The following is a 5,765-nucleotide window of genomic DNA, read 5'->3' as shown; positions in this document are numbered from 1 at the left end:
CCCATGGTGTCAGGTAATTCCTCTGAAAATTGGAACATAGTTCCTACAGGTTAGAAGAGACTATTAACCTTTAAGTGTTTTTTTTTAACTTAAAAAAGTGAAAGTTATTACCACAAATATGTTTATATTTATTGACTGTAATCCCTGGAAATCCATGACTCTAATAGATTCACCTAATAAACAACCTATTGGCACAGCAACTTCACTGTCTCAGTCTCTTCTGTGATTTCAGATAGTTCTACTTTCATGATATATCTTGGGAAGTAACCTTGCTCCAGAATCACTCATAGCGAGCAAGGGAAAAGAATGCTTCCATTAGTTGTGTTGGGGTCAGGTTACCTCTCAAGAGCCTGTGGGAAGAGAATCCATACTTATAAATGATGTAGGATTTTGACAGTGGCAATGCTGGGGAGATGACTTAGTGGTTAAGAGAACTGGCTGCTGTTCCAGAGGATCCAGGTTTGAATCCCAGTATCCACATGGCCATTTACAATCTCTGGAACTCCAGGTTAGGGATTGGATGCTCTCTTCCGGTCTCCAAGGGCACTGCCTGAACATGGCGCACAGACATACAGGCGTGCAAAATACCCACACAAATTATTTCTTTTTTTTACATTCTTACAGCTTCAATTGTATCCTTTGCATACTTAATAACTAAGTTTTATATCACTAATATTGTACTCTTTAAGATGTTCCAGCTCCATTATTATTGCCCAAAGCTTTCTGGCAGTCTTTACCAGATTGTTGTCCAAATCGAAATGTTTTGTGATTCCAAAGCATGACTCTTCCAGGTCAGGAAGTTCTGGTAGTATCTTGACAGTTACCTGAACTTCCTAGCTAGGGTATTATTGACGTGAAAAGGTACCGTGGAAGGCACCGTGGACATGGTGTTTTCCTTCTTATAGATAAAAACATTTAATTGGGGCTGGCTTACAGTTTCAGAGGTTTAGTCCGTTATCATGGCAGGAAGCATGGCAGCTCAGAGTTCTACATCTTATTCTACAAGCAGCAGAAGCGAATAGTGTCCCACTAGGCCTAGCATGAGAATGTTAGACAACAAAGCCTTCCTCCACTGTGACAGACTTCCTCCAACTAGCCCACATCTCCTAATAGTCTTACTCCCTCTGCGCCAAGCATTCACACACATGAGGCCATTCTTATTCAAATCACTATCTTTTAAACAGAAACTTGGCATTGTCTTTGCATCTTACCCTGTCTTCATTCCAGAATCTGTTTTTCTTTCTCGCTTTTCATTTACACAAACGTGTTAGTTTAGTTTCATGGATGTATTTATATAGAGTCAACCTATGTTATCCAAAAGTCCATTTTTATAGATTTGCCTGCTTTAAAAAATTTATTAGTAAATCAGTGTTTGTGATACTTTCCCTGTCATTGAGAGACGTGGCCACAATTATGAAGTATTTTTTAATTGTCTAGTGTGCACATTCCCATCTGAGGTCAGCAAGGTTCTGTCCTACCTTTCCGTCTTTGCTCTCATACTGTAAACAAGCCCCAGTTTTTTTGTGCACTATGCAGGGCAAGGCTTTTTACAATTTTTGTGCTTTAACATGACTGTTCACTACTGAAAATGGGTAAAGGATTGTGATTTCCTAAGGGCAAGGAGGCTGTTGGGTGCCTTATATAAAAGATAATGTAAATGATTTTTTTTTAATTTTATTTTTCTTTTTAGTTACATTTTGTTAACTCTGTGTCCCAGCTGTATCCCGCTCCCTCATTCCCTCCCCAACCCCACACTCCCTCCCTGGTCTCCTCCCTGCCCCTTTCCAAGTCTACTGATAGGGGAGGACCTCCTCCCCTTTCATTTGACCCTGTTTTATCAGGTACCTTCAGGGCTGGCTGCAAAGTCCTCCTCTGTAGCCTAACAGACTGCTCCTCCCCTGGGGGGGGTGGGGTCAAACAGCCTGCCCTTGAGATCCTGTTAGAAATAGTCCTTGTTCCCCTTACTTTGGAAAACTACTTGGTTACTGAGCTACCACAGGCCACATCCGAGCAGAAGTTCTAGGTTATATCCATAGATGGTCCTTGGTTGAGTGTCAGTCTCAGAAAAGACCCTGTGCCCGGATATATTTGGTCCTTGTAGAGCTCCTATCCTTTCCATAGCATACTAACTTCCCTTCTTTCATATGATTCCCTGCACTTTGCCGAGGGTTTGGTTATGAGTCTTAGTGTCTGCTTTGAAACACTGATAGGTAGAGTCTTTCAGATGCCTTTTGTGGTAGACTCCTGTCATACGTTCAATGCACATCCCATTTGTCTTTCTAAATGAGGATTGATCACCTTCGCCTGTGTCCACTTTCTTGATTATCTTCTTTAGGTGTGTAGATTTCATTATGTTTATCATATCTTGTAGGTCTATATAAGCGAGTATATACCAAGTTTGTCTTTCTCCTTCTGGGATACTTCACTCAGGATGATCTTTTCTAGATCCCACCACTTGCCTGCAAATTTCATGATTTCCTCCTTTTTGATTGCTGAGTAGTATTCCATTGTGTAAAAATACCACAATTTCTGTATCTATTCCTCCATTGATGGACATGGGTTGTTTCCAAGTTCTGGCTATTACAAATAAAGCTGCTACAAACATGGTTGAACAAATGTCCTTGTTGTGTACTTGAGCAAATTTTGGGTATATACCTAGGAGTGGTATAGCTGGGTCTTGAGGTAGCACTACTCCTAGTTGTCTGAGAAAGCGCCAGATTGACTTCCAAAGTGGTTGAACCAGTTTACATTCCCACCAGCAATGGAGGAGGGTTCCCTTTTCTCCACAACCTCTCCAGCATGTATTGTCACTTGAGTTTTTCATCTTGGCCATTCTGATGGGTGTAAGGTGAAATCTTAGGGTCGTTTTGATTTGCATTTCCCTAATGGCTAATGAGGTTGAGCATTTCTTTAAGTGTTTTTCTGCCATTCGATGTTCCTCTCTCGAGAATTCTCTGTTTAGCTCTGTTCCCCATTTTTTAATTGGATTACTTGGTTTGTTGCTTTTCAGCTTCTTTAGTTTTTTATATATACTGGATATTAGCCCTCTGTCAGATAAAGGGTTGGTGAAGATTCTTTCCCAATATGTAGGCTGTCTATTTGTTTTGATGACAGTGTCTTTTGCTTTACAGAAGCTTTTCACCTGGTTACCCCAATTCCTACTGACGTGACCACCCTGAAATCTCCAGCTGCAGCAAGACCTCATAACCTGGCAGTAAATGATCTTACAATGGGCCTGAAGTATGAAAGTGTCACCTTGTCTCAATGTCAGTGAATTAGTTTATATATTTAATAAGGTGTCTTGAAACATACATGACTTATACATGTATGATGTGATGAAGGCTTTTAAGAAAATAATACTGTGCTTTTCCTCAGAGCAACCTTCAGTAGTAGCTAATTCAGTTTCCTAGTGACTTTATGGAGCAGATCTGTAATGAGAATGAGAATCAACCTTACCTTTATTTTTTTAAGTGATGTGTAATAGCCTATATAAGATAAAACTAATTATATGGCATCATATATTTTATAATTATTCTGTTAACTGTTTTCTTTCTAATACAGCCTTAATTTGGCTAGTATAGTTATCTTTCAAATGTAAAACTGAACATGCTATGCTTTCTGCTTAAAACGTACTCTAGGCATTGACAAAGGTTCACATTTATTAGATGGAAGTGCAGTTCACCTGCACTCTGGCTGTTGTCTACTTGACGAGTCTAAATGAGTTCTCAACATTCCTTGTGCTGTGTCCATTTCCTGCAGCTCCACATGTTTTGGTGACCCCCAACTATACCATTATTTTTGTTGCTGCTTCATAAACAGTAATTTTGCTGTCATTATGAACTGTAATGTAAATATCTGTGTTTTCCCCCCATGGTCTTAGGCAACTCCCTTGAAGGAATTATTCAACCCCATAGGGGTTGAGAAAACTCAAAGGTTGAAAAACACTGTTCTAAACCTGCTTCTTTTTTTCTTTTTGCGGTAGAATATCTCTTTTAATTGGTTTACTATTTTATTAACATTTTTTATTATTAACATTTATTACAATTTATTCAATTTCTATCCAGGCTGTGGTCCCCTCCCTCATCTCCTACCAATTCCACCCTCCTTTTCTTTTCTCCCCCTATGTCCTTCCCCTAGTCCACTGATAGGGGAGGTCCTCCTCCTCTTCTATTTGAACCTAGCTTATCAGGTCTCATCAGGACTGGTTGCATTATCTTCCTCTGTGTTCTGGCAAGGCTGCAGGTTCCAGGGGGAGGTGAGAGCCCGTCACTGAGTTCATGTCAGAGACAACTCCTGCTCCTCATACTGTGGACCCCACTTGGATACTGAGACTATAGACTACATCTGAGCAGGGGTTTTAGTTCCTCTCCATGCATTGTCCTTGGTCGAGGTATCAGTTTCTGCAGGACTCCCAGGGCTCAGTATTTTTGGTCTCAGTATTTGTTGGTCTTTGGAGGTATCTCCATTCCTACAGCTGTACTATAGAGCAACAATTATAAAAACTGCATGGTACTTGCATAGAAAAAGAATGGTGGGTGGAATTGAAGATTAAGAAATAAACCCACACATCAAAGGATACTTGATTTTTGACAAAAAAGCCAAAACCATTCAGTGGAAAAAAGACAGCATCTTCAACAAATGGTGCTGGTTCAATTGGATGTCTCCATGCAGAAAAATGAAAATACATCCATATTTATCACCCTGCACAAAACTGAAGTCCAAGTGGATCAAGGATCTAAACATAAAACCAGACACACTAAACCTGTTAGAAGAAACAGTGGGGAAGAGCCTTGAACTCACTGGCACAGGAGACAACTTCTTGAACAGAACACCAACAGCTCACGCTCTAAGATCAACAATCAATAAATGGGACCTCATGAAAGTGAAAAGCTTCTGTAAAGCAAAGGACACTGTTGTCAGAACAAAAGGACAGCCTACAGTCTGGGAAAGGATCTTCACCAACCCTTTATCTGACAGAAGGCTAATGTCCAGAATATATAAAGAAATTAAGAAGTTAAACACCAACAAAGCAAATAATCCAATTAAAAATGGGGTACAGAGCTAAACAGAGAATTCTCAATAGAGAAATATTGAATGGTACTTAAAGAAATGTTCAATGTCCTTAGCCGTAAGGGAGATGCAAATCAAAACACCCAGAGATTTCACCTTACACCCATCAGAATGGCTAAGATCAAAAACTCAAGTGACTAGGAATAGCACTTCCTCAAGATCCAGCCATACCACTCCTAGGCATATATCCAAAAGAGGCTCAAGTACACAATAAGGACATTTGCTCAACTATATTTGTAGCAGCTTTATTTGTAATAGCCAGAAGCTGGAAACAGCCCAGATGCCCCTCAACTGAAGAATGGATACAGAAATTGTGGTATATCTACACAATGGAATATTACTCAGCAATGAAAAATAAGGAAATCATGAAATTTGCAGGTAAATGGTGGGACCTGGAAAGGATCATCCTGAGTGAGCTGTCCCAGAAGCAGAAAGACACACATGGTATATATTCACTCATATAGACATATAATATAGAATAAACCTACTAAAATCTGTACATCTAAAGAAACTATTCAAGAGGGAGGACTCTGACTAAAATTCTCAATCCACATCCCGAAAGGCAGAGAGGATGAACATCAGCAGAAGAAGAAAACAGGAAACAAGCTAGGAACCTGCCACAGAGGGCCTCTGAGAGGCTCTGCCCTACAGACTATCAAAGCAGATGCTGAGACTTATGGCCAACTGTTGGGCAG

The sequence above is a fragment of the Psammomys obesus genome, unplaced genomic scaffold (assembly GCF_907164565.1).
Source record: "Psammomys obesus unplaced genomic scaffold, mPsaObe1.curated_primary_1811, whole genome shotgun sequence".
In the NCBI taxonomy this organism is placed as follows: Eukaryota; Metazoa; Chordata; class Mammalia; order Rodentia; family Muridae; genus Psammomys; species Psammomys obesus.
Note: the sequence above shows the minus strand (reverse complement) of the source record.